The sequence below is a fragment of the Sciurus vulgaris genome (assembly GCF_902686455.1).
Source record: "Sciurus vulgaris genome assembly, chromosome: 5".
Lineage (NCBI taxonomy): Eukaryota > Metazoa > Chordata > Mammalia > Rodentia > Sciuridae > Sciurus > Sciurus vulgaris.
The window spans coordinates 124605982-124624626 of record NC_136465.1 but is presented as its reverse complement, the minus strand read 5'-3'; the positions used below and the strand labels follow the sequence as shown (position 1 = coordinate 124624626).

General features: G+C 36.8%; 1 protein-coding gene across 2 annotated transcripts in view; it reads left to right on the top strand.

Moving 5' to 3' along the window:
• The first annotated feature begins 1057 nt into the window (after positions 1 to 1057).
• TAFA2 (TAFA chemokine like family member 2) overlaps positions 1058 to 18645 on the top strand; it is a 445765-nt gene continuing 428177 nt past the window's right edge. Inside the window, exon 1 of one of the 2 annotated variants that reach the window (XM_079139704.1) lies at positions 1058 to 2390. The gene's annotated coding sequence lies outside the window, so the exon portion shown is untranslated. The remainder of the gene's footprint in view (positions 2391 to 18645) is intronic. The other variant, XM_079139701.1, reaches the window with a different exon arrangement.

Sequence of the window (18645 nt, the reverse complement as noted above, 5' to 3'; positions counted from 1 at the left end):
AACATCATTTAGATAGAAAATATGGTTGAATTATTAAGCATGTTATAATAAAATTACTAAGTGAAACATTTATTTCTTTGTAAATATGGTAGTTATGTAACTTTTGTTTAATAGCTGGTAGAGTATGTGATACCTAGTTTATCAATGGTTTCAATTATTTAGAGCTATAAAATCACAAAACCTTAGAGCTGAAAGGAATTTACCTCTTGACAATTATAGTTGAAAAAGAGGTATAAATATTGGCTCCAAAGCAAGATCTTTGAATTATCCTGTGTTTTAATGATCTTATACTACTCCCTGAGTCAGCAATTCTCTCTTTTTTTTTCTTTTCTAAATCTATTCTTATTATTTACTCGTTTTGAAGAATATTCTAATCAGCAGGTTAAGGTTTTACTCATGGCCAAATATAATCAAAGTGAGCCTGAAAAACCCTTCAACTGAGCTCAAATGCACACTGCTTAAACCAACACCCAATTTGACCAAAACCAGTGAGGATGTGACCTTCCAGGGTAGGGTATCGCTCTAAAATTTCGGTAAATATCACGAAGTTCCTTTTTGAAGAAATTTGATTACATAGGGATGTACTGTAAATTCCTCCTTCTAAATCCATTAGGGGCTGGAATTTGTAAAAATGCATGATTCGCTGAAACCAGATATTATTTTCTTTTTTTGTGGAGAATTTGGAATCCTAGTTACATCCAGGAAAGCTCTGTATTCCGATTCTCCCTCTAGAGGGAGACATAGTCCAGCATTTATACGGATTGCCGCTGTCTCATCTTTTACTGTCTCTTTCTTTTTCTGCAGGACCGCGGTTTGCTCTCAGCAGCTGCTGCCACTAACAGAACTGGCTGTTCCGTGAGAGAAAGAGGCTACGCCGCCTAGTCCTGCCATCCCATTTTCCTGCTTTAACTCAACCAGGAGTGTCAGGACCTATTCTCTCCCTGCATTCTGTGCACTATACAGCGGGGGCAGTCGCTCCGTACTCCCTGACAGCCAGACTGGGTGGAATAGAGGTCTAGGGTGGAACAGGGGCTCTGCCCTTTATGGTGACTTTCTAAAGATTACTACTAGTGTATTTTGACACTACAGAGCCTGGGGTGGGACGCGAATAGGAGGCTTTGATTATTTTTGGCTTATTTTCTCTAGTGATCTGGATTTGTTTCCTCGTCCCCCTCCCATTTCTTCCCCCCCTCCCGCCTTTGGCGAGGTGATATAGGCGACACCTGCTCTCCGGTGTTCCATGCCGGAACTGGCACCTTCTCGGTGGTGACGGTGACAGCGCAGTAGTGGTGACCAGGGGACAGCGGAGTGTTTCCCTTCCTTCCAGCACACTATGTCTAGAGGGGCAGCGGGTGGGCTGCGTGGGGTTCTGTCCGCAGCACTTCGAGGCGGGATTGAAAGGCTGCAGCTGGCCAGGAGTTGCTAATAAGTGGACTCGAGTCGACGGCTCAAAGTCTCCGAGAGGGCACCAGAGGGATCTATCTACGAACTGCGGGAACAGGGGCACCAAAACCGAGGAACTCGGGGCATCTTGCGGCTGCTGGGGGGCATTGGCTGAGTTCAGAGCCTCTCCTTTTCCTGCCCCGAGCCTCCAGCCACTCCTCTACATTGGAGACCCGCGACCTGCGAGAGCCAGGGAACTCTAGAAGTACGTGGCGGAGGCTGCTTTCCTGAAGGTGAATCTTTCCGTCCAATTGCCTTTCCCCAGAGAGCAAGAGGGAGGGCGGGAGAGAGGGAACGGAGGATGTGTGAGCGTGTGTGTGTGTGAAAGGAAGAGACGACGTGAGGCGAGAGGAGAAGACTTTACTCGGGGTTAAAAGCCAACGCATCAGAGATGGAATAAGAGCGGTAATTGCTGCAAGCCCGCCTTGATTCTCGCAGTCGGGGAAGCTGAGCGCACAGCGCGCATCCGGCGAGGACAGCGGGCGACCGCCGGCGCTGCCAAGGGCTGCGGGACTTTGTTTTTTTCCTCAGTAAACAAATCTTCTGATTACTTTGACACTGTGGAATAAAGAGGAGGGGGGAAAAGAAAAGACCAGGTTCATGTACTCCACCTTCCACTTGCTTTAAGGGGATTCTAGTTTGGATGTGAAGATTCCTGAACCCTCTTTGCCATCGGAGGAGGAAACACACTCATACGCGCGCGCGCATACACACACACACACACACACACACACACACACACACGCACGCACACACACGCGCGCTTAGGGCCACACTCACACGCCCTCCACGAGCACACACCACCAGTCTTCGGTTCCCTATGCCCCTGGATGGTGACGGCGGATTGGCATCTCGGAAGCGATGCAAGAGCGATAAGGCTGGCGCCGGCCCGCGGAAACTGCAGGAACATCTCTAGGTGTTGCCGCCACCGGGAAACCGGGCTGCAGGTAGGTGGGAGCCGCGCCTCCGGTCGCCGGCGGGCTCTGGGGACTGGAGCGGCAACTACAGGGCGGCGGGCTCTGAAGCCCGGGTGGGTACACGTCTCCTCTCTCTTGTCTCCGGGGCCAGGGGATCTACGGGGCTTGCCCAGTGAGGCAAGAGATGGGGGCAGATGTTGATCCGGCAGCCAGCGTCTCCCCCGCAAGCTGTCAGGGTACCGGCAGAGTAGACCGACGTGGAGAGGGGATGAGAGAGTGCGAAAGGAGGCTCGGCGAGCTTTGCCCTCCCTCTCTTCTCTGCCCCATTTCTCCTTACACAGCGAGTCAACCAGTCGAGGACCGAAGTGGGGTTTAATGCGATCTCTCACCCAGACCAATCCTGCCCAGTAATCATGTTGGACTCCTAGTAAGGTGTTGGGGATCAGTGATCAGTGGAATGTGTCAGGTCGCCTTTCTGAAATCTCTACTTTCAGTCCACTTCTGATTAGTTAATTCTCAGGCCTGTCTGCAGAGGGTGGGCGTTTCAGTGAGGCTATTGATTTCTCCATCTCTAACTATTTTTATAAAGAATCATGTTGATAAGTTCCTGAGCCTCGTCGGTCTGTTTAAAGCTTTATTTAGATCTGGGAACACTTTATTACTGAATGAATTAGAGCTTTTGTAAAGGCTACTACAAGAGAGCTTTGATCAAGGATTCTCTTATGAACAGCGTTCAGAAAAAGAACAGCTGCGGGGAAATTAATGATTTTTTATTTCTTTCTGGATAGATGTATCTCAAATCTTGCTAGTATTATACGAGTTTTCTGCTCAACTGCTTTGCTGTTCCTTCCCCCTTCTATTCTAAAAGGCTAGTTGTCAACCAAGAGGTGTTTTCTTTAGGCTACTGGTCTTCACTTACCTGTGGGGAACGCGGTATTTCCAGAAACTGCTTTTGCAGGGGAAAGTTTGAGATCTGGAGCCCTATTTCTCCTAGGACTGCAGGTTGTGCTAAACAGTTTCCACTTGAAAAAGATGAACCTTAGGCTCTTGAAGAACCCTTGGATAGAGGCGATGCTTTCCTATTCAGTATTGCACTTCCTGACCGAGTGTTAAACAATTGCCTGAGGCGTTTGGAATTAAATGTGTAGTTACTACAGAGACTAATCTTTTCTCACCTCGTGCTGGGTGCTTTTTTGGCTTGTGGCAATAGGACAGAAAAGAAAATATCCTTTTGTGAGTTTGAATCCCCTCTTAATTTTTACAAAATATTTCATGGGCAAAAAAGCCCATCTCAAATCTGCAGGCTCTTTTACTCTGAAAAGTACCCCTAAAGCACTTAGTGTATGAGGGTCCCTCACTCAGCACGGGATAAATTTCAATGACTATTGACTAGATGGTAATTATCTGTTTCTTCTCCTCCCAACTAGATTGCTTGAGACATCAACATTCATACTGTTTTCAATTAATACTGTCAAACTGCTCTCAGGCAATATAAGTTAAGACAAATGAGTAATTAAGATTTCCATGTAAAGTGTTAAACTGAAATAACTAGTAACAAAGATTAAAAATACTTAAAAGCTTTAAAAAATCAAGAATTAGGGTTATTTGTATTTACTCCAGCCTTTCCATGTTTGCATATGTACTCTCAGACTGGTGAATCATTTACAATTTCAAAATTGGCATCTAACATCATATATTTTAAATAAAAGGGCTGGGATGTTTAATTGTCTATTTCCCTACTTTTTTTTGTTCTGGATCACATTGTGAGTCAATTGTTTAGATCCTGACCTTTTAAGAATTCTAATTTTTAAAGCCATCAATAAATGTTTAAAGGCCATCAGTAACCACATAGTAGCTTATTTTACTTTCATTTTCCTAATTTTCAATGAAACAACTGGGTTGTATTATTTTCAGATATAAGACTTTCAGGACAATGTCACTGACAATTGAGTATTTCAGCATAGGGAGTCTTTCAAGAGGAAAACACAGTTTTAGTGTTTTGCTTTATTTAAATTAGGTATTTTTAAGATTAGAATCTTGATACTTTTCTTGCTTTTAAAAATATTTAGTAGTTCAGAATGCTGGACCACAGCTAGTGCTATATGACTCTTAAGGAAGAAACAGAAAATCATGATATTAAAGCAAACAGCTCCATAATGCTACAAGTTATGCTGGAGAGGAATCCAAGGTTTCTGAGAATGTGTGACTTTTGAATTGGAAAAATATTACCTATTTTAACAATGACAAATTGGAGAATGAAGATTCTTTGAGATGCCCATAGGGTTGTGTCAAAATGGATATATATTGCTTAGAGACTGATTATAGTATTTACTAACCACCAAGTTATAAAATGTGAAGACATGACTGTAAAAAGAAGATCTGTTTTTAGGCATGGCCACTTTCCCTTTTTAAAAATTTATAAAATGATGAAATTTAGGGGATGATAGAAAATTTCAGAGAAATTTTTTTTTGTCTTATTAGAAAATCCTAGTAGTTTTGGATCCATTATCTTCCATATAGTGTTTTGATGACCATCTTAAAATGTATTTGTATATGGAAATGTACAAAGTACATTTTAAGGTTGATTTATCACTAATTGCTTGTTATGGATTACACTATTTAGGAAGGTAAACTGCCTCTCCACCACTTCCCAGAAATTTCTTATCATGGCCCCCTCAGTAAAAGTACTGTCAGATTGTGCCCAAGTTCAGCTGTAATTGCAAACTGATGAACATTTACTAATGAGTTCTCTAATGCATGTCCCAACAAGGAATGTTCCAAAGTGTCATCAGTTATTTCTAATATATTTGAAAAGATGAAACAACCAGAGTGCAAACAGTTCAGTGCCCCTGCTTTTAATTCTGCAATATTTTATTAGGGATGCCTCATTAAGTCACATTATTCTGCAGCTGTTTTGTTCATTGAAAATTCAAGTAAAAATAAGGAACTTTACTGTGCAATGCACAATGTTTTCTTGGTGAAAATCACAAGTTGAAGTAAAATATGCATCCAACATAGTCTCCTTTGATCTATGCCTGACATTTACAAATGCAATTTATCAATCTGTTATTAGTTAGGTTCCATCAAAACAAAGAGACAGAATGCATTAATACAGACTGCTGCGAGATATGAAGGCCAAGTCAGCTGACTTAATATCTTAGCTGGTCCACATGCTTGCACAGTATTTCACCTGATATATCTTGCTTTTGAACCATTCATTTTGTAATACCATGTAATATGATGAATTTGCTGTTTTGTTTGAAATTCTTTGGTTAACTTTACTTTGAACTACTTGAAGCATATCGAATTATTTAATTATTTCAGTGAAAGAAAAGGAACAATTTTACATTGTGTTACCATGAGTCTTTTTATAGAGAATAGTTTTATATGAGGTTTGAAGCACAATCTGAAATGTGTGATAGACTTAGCAAATAGAGCCCTACAAGTTAGTTTATCTTTTTTAGCTGTCATTGACTATTGACTTATTGGGCAATTTTTAGGTCTGATTCTTTTCATTCAGCACAGAGACTCAGCATTCTTGTCGTCTAAGTAAAACTACTATTTGTCCTCTGCTTCCTATAAAAATTATAGGAGAAATGGTAAGTTATTACAATGTGAAGAAAGTAATATTTAAATACATTTCTCTGTAAGACCTACCTATATAATCTTTATATACATATGTATGCACACACAAACATGTTTTTAATGGCACCCACATAAAATATTGACTTTATTAAAGAGGGTAAGACACTTTACCAAAAATGAAACTTTATCAAAAGTCTACATTTTTTGGGGAGCGGGAGGGGTTAGCGTTAGGGTTAGGGTTAGGTTTAGGGTTAGGGTTAGGGAGGGGGGCAAGAATGGAGGAAGGAAGGACTGTATAGAGAGAAAAGGGGTGGGTAGGGAGTGGGAGAAGGGGGAAAAATGGCAGAATGAATCAAACAACATTGCCCTGTGTAAATTTATGAATACATGAATGGTATGCTTTTACTCCATGTACAGAGAATCAAAATGTATCCCATTTGTTTACAATAAAAAGAAAGTCTACCTTTTTAAGTATATACTTTTTCAGTATTTTATGATTTGACCCACAGCACAACTGTATTCATAGTTTAACAAGATCATTTATAATTAAGTTTTACTCTTAGAGCCATTTTTATATACAGTGTATTTGTTCTTCAGTTTTCTTTTGGAGATAATTTTATTTGCTATAGTAAAAATGCGAAGAGTAAAAATCAAATTTGACCCCTTTGTAGGGACATTTTGGAATGTGTTTATTGATACTACAACTGGAAATTCCAGCATATGTTAAATACTGAATATATCTGTATGCTATCTTTATTAAATATACTGTCCAAAGTTATAACATGAACTATGAGTTACATTGGAGCATACTATTGCAGTTTGCAAATGGTATCTACAGATTTTCCAGAAACATATTGATATTATACCCTCAGTTTCTGTTAAGATTTCCAAAACCCACCTACATCCAATGTGTACACCACATGTATATGTTGGCTTTCACTCTGTGCTGTAATGATAGGCAAGCTAGTCACTGGAATTGGTGTATCTCTGACCTGCTTAGGCAATTGATTGGTATTACCACTGGAAAATATAAGACTTCTAATTTGCATGGAAATGAGATGGAAAGTGAACCCATAAGCTATAAGGAAAATATTCTGTTCTGTTCACAGTGGTCCATATGGGGTATGGGATATAAATAAGGAATCAGAGTTTATTTGCTTATATTAGATAAAGCCTTTTTAATCACTTCCTTCAGTCTCCTAAATTACTCCATAGTGGCTATAATTGTTTTATGATTTCCCCTGAATGGCCTGTTAGCAAAGGTACATTTCCCTTTCCCCTAGCAATAGCACAAATGTAGTCATTCAATTAATATATTTATATTGCTTCTTTTATATACAGTAGATTTTAGAAACTCCTTACAGTGAGATTCAGTAATGTAATGTTGCGTTCTAGCAATTACAGTGATAGAGTGAATTTAGTACTTTGATAAAATGGAGACAACCAAATCAAGCAAGTCTCCTTTGCTCTTTAATCTCTGTGTTATGTAAAGCTAACTATCTACATGAAGCCTATAGAGTTCAAAGTAGTGTTTGATGAATGCAAGATTTGTTTTTCTAAATATTTTTAATATTTGTATGGGTCTTTTATTTTTTGCTTTTATGAACTAGTCACTGTATAATTGCATGCACGTGAATGGGCAACTGTTTTGCCCTTTAAAGGTTATGCAAAGATTCAAAACCTTCCAATTTGCAGTGTTAATTGCATATGGCCTCCCATTGCTGCATATGGAGCTTTCTGTTGCGCTTAATAATGTAGAACAACACTTTGCCTTTCTTTTGTGGATTAAGTAGCTCTTTATTAACACACCTATGAAGGTATTGGTAGTAGACACTAGAGAAAAGATATTTGGAAAGGTGCATTTGTGCTTCTTAAAGTTTCCAAATTGAAATGACTTGAGCTGTGAGGAGATAGATTCTCTTTGAAGCAAACTGTTATTAGAAATTATTAACTATATATGAGAATTCTGCCATGATTGTATTTGATTTGGGCAGAGTTTTTCTTTTTAAAACTTCTTTCTTGGAGAGTCCAGTGAGAATGGTACTTAAATACTCAGGGAAGTAATTATGCTTACTCACTTCAAAGACTCCCATTTTTAATATCCATACTATGCTTGCTGTATTATAAAAAAGATCATGTATATAAGAAAAGCAAGGTGTATTATTCCTCCCAGTTTGCTTTTTTCTGGCTTTGCATTTTTTTGTGTTTATGAATCGGAGTTAGTAAAGACAGGCAACTATCAAACTGTTAATGTGGTCATAGGAATCTAAATAACAAAATATCAAGTGAGTGATAGATCAGAGACTTTGTTGGAATAAGTTTTTTTTTTTTTTTTGAGAGCAGTCTCTAAAATTTGGATAAGTGAAACAATAGAGCATTGTACTGGTGGAATGTATTTGTGACTGCTCCCATCAGTTCAGAATTCAGAAATGGCCAGTTTAGAACATTTGAGCAAAATAATATATATACTTATATTTCTACCTGTATCAGCTTATGGACACTTCCAAATTCACAGAGGCACTGCCCAGTACTACAGTATTTAAAGTAGAAAAACTTGGTTACCATTAGCATTTCTTTTTTAGTTCAATCTTGTTTTGGTGTATGATAAGTGACATCCTTAATTTGTGCTGGAGTGTTGAGAAAATTTCTTCTTAGAAGTGGCCAGCAGACATGGTACCAGTCTTGTTTTTGTATGTATATTTGTATTTTTCATCAGGACATTGAGTTGAATTGAGTGAAAACTCTTTAGTGTTTCCCTCTGATATTATACAGGGAGAAAGGAAGTAGATGATTCATATTTCCGTGAGGCCATCCAAAGGCCAATAGGAGAATGAAAGACCATCAAAATTTCATATGCCATAGAATAGAGCCCCCCTTTTGGGAAGCTTTAGGTTCAAGGACAAATTCTAACCTAAGTTTTGTTTTTTTTCAGTTTTAGTTCTTGGAATGTTATATGACAGTTGTTTCCCACTAAGATATGCATTTTCTGTTGTCATAAGTCCCTTTTAGACTGACAGTTGATATGTTTATAAACGTATGTTCAGAAATGGGTCAACATTTGTCTTTGCTATTTGAAGATATATTTGCTTCTCATATTATTTGTGGAGTGGTTGAAATTCATTAGGTTGCTATTTCACTTAGATAAATTTCGAAAATGACTATTATAAAACCAATGTTGTGCAGTGGCGAGAGTTCTGGAAATGTTTTGTAGCTCTAACTATAAATGCCATGGGGGCACAAGAAAATCAATTTTTCTATGCCTCAGTTTCACAACAACACGTTTCTTCGGTGAAGTTTTCAAGACAATTAAAATGTATTTTTTTCCTGTGTACAGATCTACTAAGCATCATGGTACGGAAGTATAATAACACTGCGTGACATACTTTTGCCTTACAGAGCTTACCTTTTTGTTTCCTGAAGTCAAGAGGCATCTAGCTTATATTTCTGGGCACACCTATAAATACCTGAGGAGTGTTTGTCTATGAATAAGTAAGCTCTCCAGTTTTATAAGATTGGATGGTGATGATGATAATGTCAGTGATAATTATGGTGGGGATGAAAGACAGTAGACCTGGGGACATAAAATTGAATCAGACTAAATCTTATAATTCAGTTTGGTTAGATTTGTTAGTCCAGATGATGCTGTTTTGTTGCAAAACCAGTTGTGATAGGTCCCAGGTCTCAGGCTTGTTAGAGTCATATGTCCTTGCTCTGCTACTGTGGGTTTTCATAGTTACTGAAATAAAATGGTTTGATCAACCCAAGTAAAACCAGACTAGCGGATGAATAATCTTTATATATTTTATGATAAACACATTCATTCAAAATCTGTGTATGAATTAAAAAATTTATAATTCTTAGGAGAGTTCATTCATTTTTTCAGTAAGTATTGATTTGGCACTGTCAGTCATTTCTGCTATAGCAAAAATTTCATAGACTAAGTGACTTATACACCAATCTTTATTTCTCATAGTTCTAGAGGCTGGAAGTCCAAGATAAGGTGTCAGCATATCTGTCTAGTAAAGGTCAGCTTCTTGGGTTGAAGATAGCCACTAGCTCACTGGATTCTCACAGGGAAGAGAATCATCCTCATGTCTCTTCTTATATAGGCACAATCTTATTCATGGACTTCCACTCTTGTGACCTAATTACCTCACGGAGTTCTTATTTCTAAATATCATCTCACTGGGCATTTAGGCTTCAACATACAAATTTTCAGGGAACCCGAACATTCGTTTCATTCATAGTAAGCACTCCTGAGGTTCTGGGGTTATCTCAGTAAGCAAGAAAGACAAAGAATTCTCAGGGAAATTACCATTTCAGTATATTGTTTAAACTTCTGAGATGAATCTAAACGAATGGTTCAGCAATGTATACTGCTATATCTGCTTCTGGTAATAATTCTTATTTATTATTGTGAAGAACAGACCTGAAAAGAACTGCTTAAAATAGTGAAAATGTATGAACTGGAATAGATTGTAAAGAAAAACATCATACTATATTTTTAAGATGAGGTATATATTGCAGTGGATTGACTCCAGTTCACAAGGTCTATCAGTGAACAGAGGGTGATGTAAAAAAAAATTATACTATATTTTTAAGATGAGGTATATATTGCAGTGGATTGACTCCAGTTCACAAGGTCTATCAGTGAACAGAGGGTGATGTAAACAGCTGTTCTTTTTCCTGAATTACACATATGGCATGACTTTAGATCAGAGACATGATGTGCCCTAGAGCCTCTTTAAGGAATGCACATTGAAATACCTATAGGAGTCACACTGGGAATGTGAATGAGTGAAGCAGACCAAGTGGAAGATGACAGATGCCAACTGACAGCCTTGGCTACAGTATAGGGAAGACCATGGGGAGTGGTGGAAATTCTGGCCAACATCTAATTGGGCAGCTGAGGATTGGCTCCAACATGACATGGACATATTAGAATGTTAGCCTGGTGTTGCCAGATTTTCTGGTTTGTAGAAGAGACCTTGGACTTTTAAATGTGAAACTTTTAAATGTGAAAGTTTCAGATTTATGAATAATGGCAATGTGTTCAAATTTGAAAATCCATGTGGGTCAACAGAAATATCTGCAGGTCATATACAGACTAAGGACTGTAAGTGTGATACTGTTGACAGAGTGGGTATATGAGGACAGATAGTTAGGGAGATGTGTATGCTGGCTCTTCTGTGATCTTTAGACATAATCCTCCAGCCCCACTTGGAGCTGAAGCCAGAGTATTAGTGGTAAAGTGCTCAGATGGAGGAGCTGAATGAGAAAAATGAGTGACTTAATCTGACCCCTGTGTTGAGTTTTATTTTTTTCAGGTGACTCTTGTGTAGTTGATATTGAACTCACTGTGAAGTTGATGGTACCTTGGAGGCTTTATGGAAAATACTGGGAATGTAAAAAATTTATATTTATGCCAAGTATTTGGAATGGTTCTGTAGTTTCATAATGCTTTCTTCCTTAGATTAATCTCCCTTAAATTTGTATTTGTATGCACAAATCCCCGGGGAAAATTTTGTTAAAATTCAGATTCTGGAATAGGGCGTGATAGTCTGCGTTTCTAACAAGCTCCCTGGTGAAGCTAATACTGTTGGTTCACGGACTACAGTTTGAGTCCTGAGGCTTTAGAGAATATTTTCCTACTGAATATTGTTCCATAGACTCAAAAAGGTGGGAGGCCTCTAACTCTTACCCCTTTGACAGATTTCTCCCTGTAGTAAACAGCCTAACCCTGGCCACTGACTCAACACTTTTCTCAGACTCTTTCATCTGAGCACAGAATTCGTAAGTGTTTTACTTAGTTTCTAGTCTTCTATTTAGAGAATGTATTTTCCCTCAAGACATAAATCAAAAATTGTCCGTTTCTCACATATTAATGCAAGTTTGGCTTACTTCCTGCAGTTTGAAGGAAAAACTGTATTTATTTTGTAACAAGGCACTATATTATACACAGATATATTCTAGCATAGAAGGTATTTTAGCTCTCTAAATCATTTTTGGAAATTCAACAGTAACTGTAAACTTTTAAGGCTTAGATATCAAAATGTTGGCCACAGTGTCTAGAGTTTTGTTCTACTTGAGTAGCATTATGAGTAGGTGGGAGGATGGACTTGAAAACAAATGGAATTTTCTTTGTTTGTTTATTGGGAGTGCAACCTTAAAGTGAATATCTCCCTTTAAAAATTTTTTTTTTTGTCCTACTAATCTTAAATAACTTTCCAAAAATGAACTCTTTGGGATTGAAATATAACACTTTAGCATTTAGGGAGTTTGAACCTTTCATCTTCATATATTAGTAGCATTTTGTTCCCTAAACCAGTTTTGCTAATGTCAGAAAGTATATTAACTCAGATGTGTGACTATTCTGTTGTATGATTTGGCACTTAAGTCATAAAGCTCAATTTGCCTGGTAAAATGTTTTATCATTGCCATGGAATTTTCATATTTACTTATGGTGATATATTAGTTATAAACTGAGATTAGATTTAGACATGTCAGAGTAAAGCAATTTGTTTTTTTTTAAGTCATATGATTAATATGGCTTGAAATATTCATGATTTAAATTTTACTCAATTTCTTTTAGTTGCTTAGAAGTTTCTAACATATAGAATAGTTTTTCTTATAGCTAAGTAATGATATGAATTGATTTTTCTAACTCTGTTAGACTCTAAGTTCTGAGGGGCAGTCCTGTGTATATCTTATTTGATTCCCAGTGCTTAGCAGAGTGTCTGGCACATACTAGGTACTCAATAAACTTGAAGGGAAGATGATCAGTAGTTACATGTTGGTAGAATGTATTTTTTGTACGTTTCTTCAATGTGTGAAGGAGTGTTCTGTGAAGGATTTTCATTTATTCCAACTGTGTGCGGGGACATTTATTCTGACCTATGCTTTTTGTCTCTAATTTGAAGTTAAAAATGTATACATTCTAGGGAAAAGTTCTAAGACAAAAATAAACTAAACATACTGAGGAAAATTCCCATTCTTTCCACAATTTATTGTAATCTGGAGATTTAGAGACTACATATGCTTATGATTCTACTGTTGTATAAATTAAATAATATTTGTCAATGTCAAATTTCAGTGTTGTTACTCACATATAGAATATATTTTGATTGCTCTTGTCAGTAACTTGACTCATCATTCATTGGGGAATTTAAAGTCATTTATTCTTATCTACATAATTACCATTTTCATAATTTATCACGAACCAGATTTGCTTTTTTTAAACTTCAATAACACTATTGACTGTGATACCATTGTTCTTGGCTTCATTGGTATTGAAAATTTCTGCTGTTCTAATTCTAAATGCCATTTAGTACAGACAGTATGCCTTCAAATATTTATTGATTTTATTTTAGTCCTTGTGGGTTAAGTAAGCTTTTCAATGCTTTCTGCCATGGAAGATTTCATGAAATGAAAACTCTTTGACTACATTTCATTAAGAAAATCTGTGTTTTACAAAACCTAAAAAGTCAATTCATTAGATCATAATAATTTAAAACTGAATATTTTTGCTTTGTGTTTTTTGTTTGTTTGTGTATGTATGTATGTGTTTATTGGTACCAGGGATTGAACCCAGGGGTGCTTAACCACTGAACCGTGTCCCCAGTTCCTTTTGTTTTTTATTTTGAAACAGGTTCTCTCTAAGTTCCTTAGGGCATTGATAAGTTGCTTAGACTGGCTTTGAACTTGTGATTCTCCTACCTTAGCCTCCTAAGGCTCTGGATTTACAGGTATGCGCCACCATGCCTGGCTTGTTTTGTGTTTACATTAAAGGATTGCATTATAACTACATATTAGTATTCCTATACTCTTGCCAATTTCTGTAAAATCCTTTAATGTGATGTCTTTACTCTTTGAAGTATAAAGCATATTTTTTAGGACTCTGTAATGATTCTAAAGACAGGTTTTAAATTGAATTTAAATTCAATTTAAGGGGCTGGGGTTATGGCTCAGTGGTAGAGCGCTCACCTAGCATGCATGAGGCCCTGGGTTTGATCCCCAGCATCACATGAAAATAAAATAAAGGCATTGTGTCCACCTACAACTAAAGCAAAATATTTTTAAAGCAATATTTAAAAAGAATGTTCTAAAAAATTCAACTTAAAACTTTATTTCGATTTTTTTCCTGTATTGTCCAACACATTCAAACTTTTATAATTAATACCTAAGGTTATTGATGTAGGGCTACTGTGAAACTTACTGAAAAATACGCATCTTTTCTTTCCCAACTCAATTCCAATGAGATTAGTGAAGAATTTAGAAAGATTTTTAAAATAGGTAAGTGGAATTAAAATCAAGCTTATTGCATATTGGTGATTTTACCTTGGAGCAGAGTCTGTGTTAAATTCCCAGGAAGATTGAGCAAGTTATGGTTTTCTTGTTACTATCTTTTTTTAGCAGCTGATTGACTCAGTGTTTAAGTGGACTTCAGGGTTGGTGGCTAATACTTCACTTTAAATTTTGTGAAACCTGCTTCAGGTTTGCTGGGCAGATGATATGGCAGACTGGAGTGAACCCAGAGTGAAAAGCAGACTGAATAACTGGCATTCAGGGAATGAGAAGGTGGCAGGGTTTGCATTACCTAGGATAGGTAGGGAAGAGGTATTAGGTAGTGAGCCAGATGGAGGGGAAGGAGAGAGAAAATAGAGTTCCAGAGGGGAAATTTATTCTAGTTAGCATCTTTATACAAAGGAAAGAGGAAATTGACTTGGAGGGAGACAAAAAGTTAGACAAAGAATAAATTCCTTGAATTCTTGGGGAATGAAGAGGTAAAAAAATGGCAACTGAAGACTACAGAACAGAGAAAAATAAATGATGCCAAACCAGATTTTCCTCCTTGGGCCTGATAAAAATCCATACAGAATAGAGAAACTTCTGTAACGGCCTTTTACTAACCTAAGGTCAGAAATAATGGGTCCTAGTTCTGATACTGCCACTAGATACCTATCAGTCCTTGAAAAAGTTTCCAAACATTTTTATCATCAGTTTTCTTACTGGCAAATGAAATGGTTGAATTTAATGATTAGATTCCACCAAGCTCTTTAAGTCAACTGTGACCATATGCTTCGATGTTTCTGTTCTGTCACTTGAATGTATCTTGAACATTATTTTTTCCTTCCTGTCAGCTTCCTCCCTACACTGATAAATTAATTTTCAAAAATTTTTTTACTTTTTTTGTGTGTGATACTGGGCACTGGATCAGGGTCTTGTGCATGCTAGTTTAGTGCTTTACCACTGATCTCTCTCTCTAGTCCAATGATTGTATTTTTCACTGATGTTTTGGGGTATAGTTAATATTCAGTACATCCATACATTGTGTAGTGATCAAATCGGGGCAATTAGCATATCTGTCATCTCCAACATTTATAATTTTTCTGTGGTGAGAATAAAAATCCTCTATTCTAGCTATTTTAAAGTATATGTAGTCACCTTATGATGCAACAGAACACCAGAACTTATTTCTCCTAACTTGTATCAATCAATACTTCAAATATTTTTTTGACCCAATCTCTTTCCTCCCTCCTTCTGAAGCCCTGATGGCAAATATTTTAGATTTATCTTTTGATTTAGCCCACACATCCTTGGTACTCTATTTTCCCCCAATATTTTCTCCTCTCTCTTATTCATATTGGATAATTTATTATTTTTTTAGTTGAAGCTTTTATTATTTTTTAATTGATATGTAAAAATTATACATATTTGTAGAGTACAATGTAATGTTTTAATGTATGTATATATTGTGTAATGAAACAAATCAGGGTAATTAGTATGTTGATCTTAAATATTTATTGTTTCTTTGTGGTGAGAACATTTGAAATTCTCTTATAGATATTTTGAAATACATGATAGTATATTGTTAATTATTGTCACCCTACTCTGCAATAGAACACTCAAAGTTATTCTTTTTAAAAAAATCTAATGCATTTCTATTTGTAAGTGATGAATCCTCTGAAAGAGAAATTAGGAAAACTACCCCATTCACAATAGCCTCAAAAAAAAAAAAAAAAAAAAAAAAAAAGCTTGGGAATCAATCTAACAAAAGAGGTGAAAGACCTCTACAATGAAAACTACAGAACATTAAAGAAAGAAATTAAAGAAAATCTTAGAAAAATGAAAAGATCTCCCATGTTCTTGGATAGGCAGAATTAATATTGTCAAAATGGCCATACTACCAAAAGTGCTATACAGATTTAATGCAATTCCAATTAAAATCCCAATAACATTCCTCATAGAAATAGAGAAAACAATCATGAAATTCATCTGGAAGAATAAGAGACTCAGAATAGCCAAAACAAAACTTAGCAGGAAGAGTGAAGCAGGAGGTATCATAATACCAGACCTTCAACTATACTACAGAGCAATAGTAATAAAAACAGCATGGTATTGGCACCAATATAGATAGGTAGACCAATGGTACAGAATAGAGGACACAGAGACAAGCTCACATAAATACAGTTATCTCATACTAGACAAAGGTGCCAAAAACATACAATGTGGAAAAGATAGCCTCTTCAACAAATGGTGTTGGGAAAACTGGAAATTCATATGCAGCAAAATAAAATCAAACCCCTATCTCTTACCCTGTACAAAACTCAACTCAAATTAGATCAAGGACCTAGGAATTAGACCAGAGACTCTGCACCAAATAGAAGAAAAATAGGCCTAAATCTTCATCATGTTGGCTTAGGAACAGACTTCCTTATCAAGACTCCCAAAGCATTAAGAAATAAGAGCAGGAATCAATAAATGGGATAGACTCAAACTAAAAAGCTTTTTCTCAGCAAAGGAAACAATCAACAATGTGAAGAGAGAGCCTACAGAGTGGGAGAAAATCTTCACCATAGGCTTTTCAGATAGAGCACTAATCTCCAGAATTTAAAGCTTTACACTAAAAATACAAATAACCCAATCAATAAATGGGCTAAGGAACTGAGCAGACACTTCAAAGAAGAAGATATGCAAGTGATCAACAGATATATGAAAAAATGTTTGGCATTTCTAGTAATTAGAAAAATGCAAATCAAAACTACCCTAAGATCTCATCTCACTCCAATTGGAATGTCTGTTATCAAGAATACAAGCAACAATAGGCATTGGTGAGGATGGGGGGCGGGGAAGGTACATTCATACATTGCTAGTGGGATTGCAAATTGGTGCAGCCACTCTGGAAAGCAGTATGGGAATTTCTTAAAACACTTGGAATGAAACCACCATTTAACTCAGCTATCCGACTCCTTGGACTATACCCAAAGGACTTAAAATCAGCATACTACAGTGACACAGACACATCAATGTTCATAGCAGCTCAATTCACAATAGCTAGATTGTGGAACCAACCTAGATGCCCTTCAGTAGATTAATGGATAAAGAAACTGTGGTATGTGTATATATATATATATATATATATATACACACACACACACACACACACACACACACACACACACACACAATGGAATATTATTCAGCCTTAAAGAAGAATAAAATTATGGCATTTACAGGTAAATGGATGGAGTTGGAGAATATCATGCTAAGCGAGATAAGCCAGTCCCAAAAAGCCAAAGGCCAAATGTTTTCTCTGATGTGGGGGCAGGAGAATAAGGGGAGAATGGAGGATTGTGTGGAGGGGGAAATGAGGGGTGGGGAGGGAGTGGGGGGAAGAAAATAATGGAATGAGACAAACATCATTACCCTATGTACATGTATGATTACACAAATGGTGTGACTCTACTTGTTGTACAACTAGAGAAATAAAAAGTTTACCCCATATGTACACAATGAATCAAAAAATAATAAATCTTTTTAGTTGTTGATAGACATTTTTAATTAATTAATTAACTAATTAATTTATATGCAGTAGTGAGAATGGAACCCAGTGCCTCACAAATGCTAGGCAAGTGCTCTACCACTGAGCCACAACCCCAGCTCTAGAAGTTGTACTTATCTCAGTGTAACATTGGAACTGGGATTGTAGCCCAGTGGCAGAACTCTTGCCTGGCACATGTGAGACCCTGGTTTGATCCTTAGCACTACATGAAAATAAATAAAATAAAGTCAGCCTGTCCATCTACAACTACAAATTTTTTTTTTTTAAAAAACATAACATTGTATTCATTGATCAGTCTTTCCCCATCCTTTCTTCTCCTTTATCCTTCCCAACTTCTGGTAACCACTATTATAAAATTCTACCTATGAGTGAGATCATAGAATCATAGAATAGAAAAGTACAGGTCTTTCTGTACCTGACTTGTTTCACTTAGCGTAATATCCCCATGATCATCTAAGTTGTTGGAAGTGACAGGACTTCATTTTTAAAAATGAATAGTGTTCATATATATATATGTGTATGTGTGTATTCATATATATGTATATTTATATAATATTTGTTTTCCATTTATTCTTGATGCTTAGATTGTGTCCATATCTTGGCTATTACGAATGATGACACAGTGAACACAAGAGTGAAGATGTCTCTTTGACATAATGATTTCATTTCTTTTGAATATATGCCCAGTGGTGGGATTGCTAGATCATATGGGGTCTTTATTTGTAATTTTTTGAGGAAGCTCCATACTGTTTTCCATAATGGCTGTACTAATTTACATTTCTACCAACATTGTATAAGTGTTGCTCTTTCTCCATACCTTTGCCAGCAGTTGTTCTTTATGATAATAGCCTTTCAAAC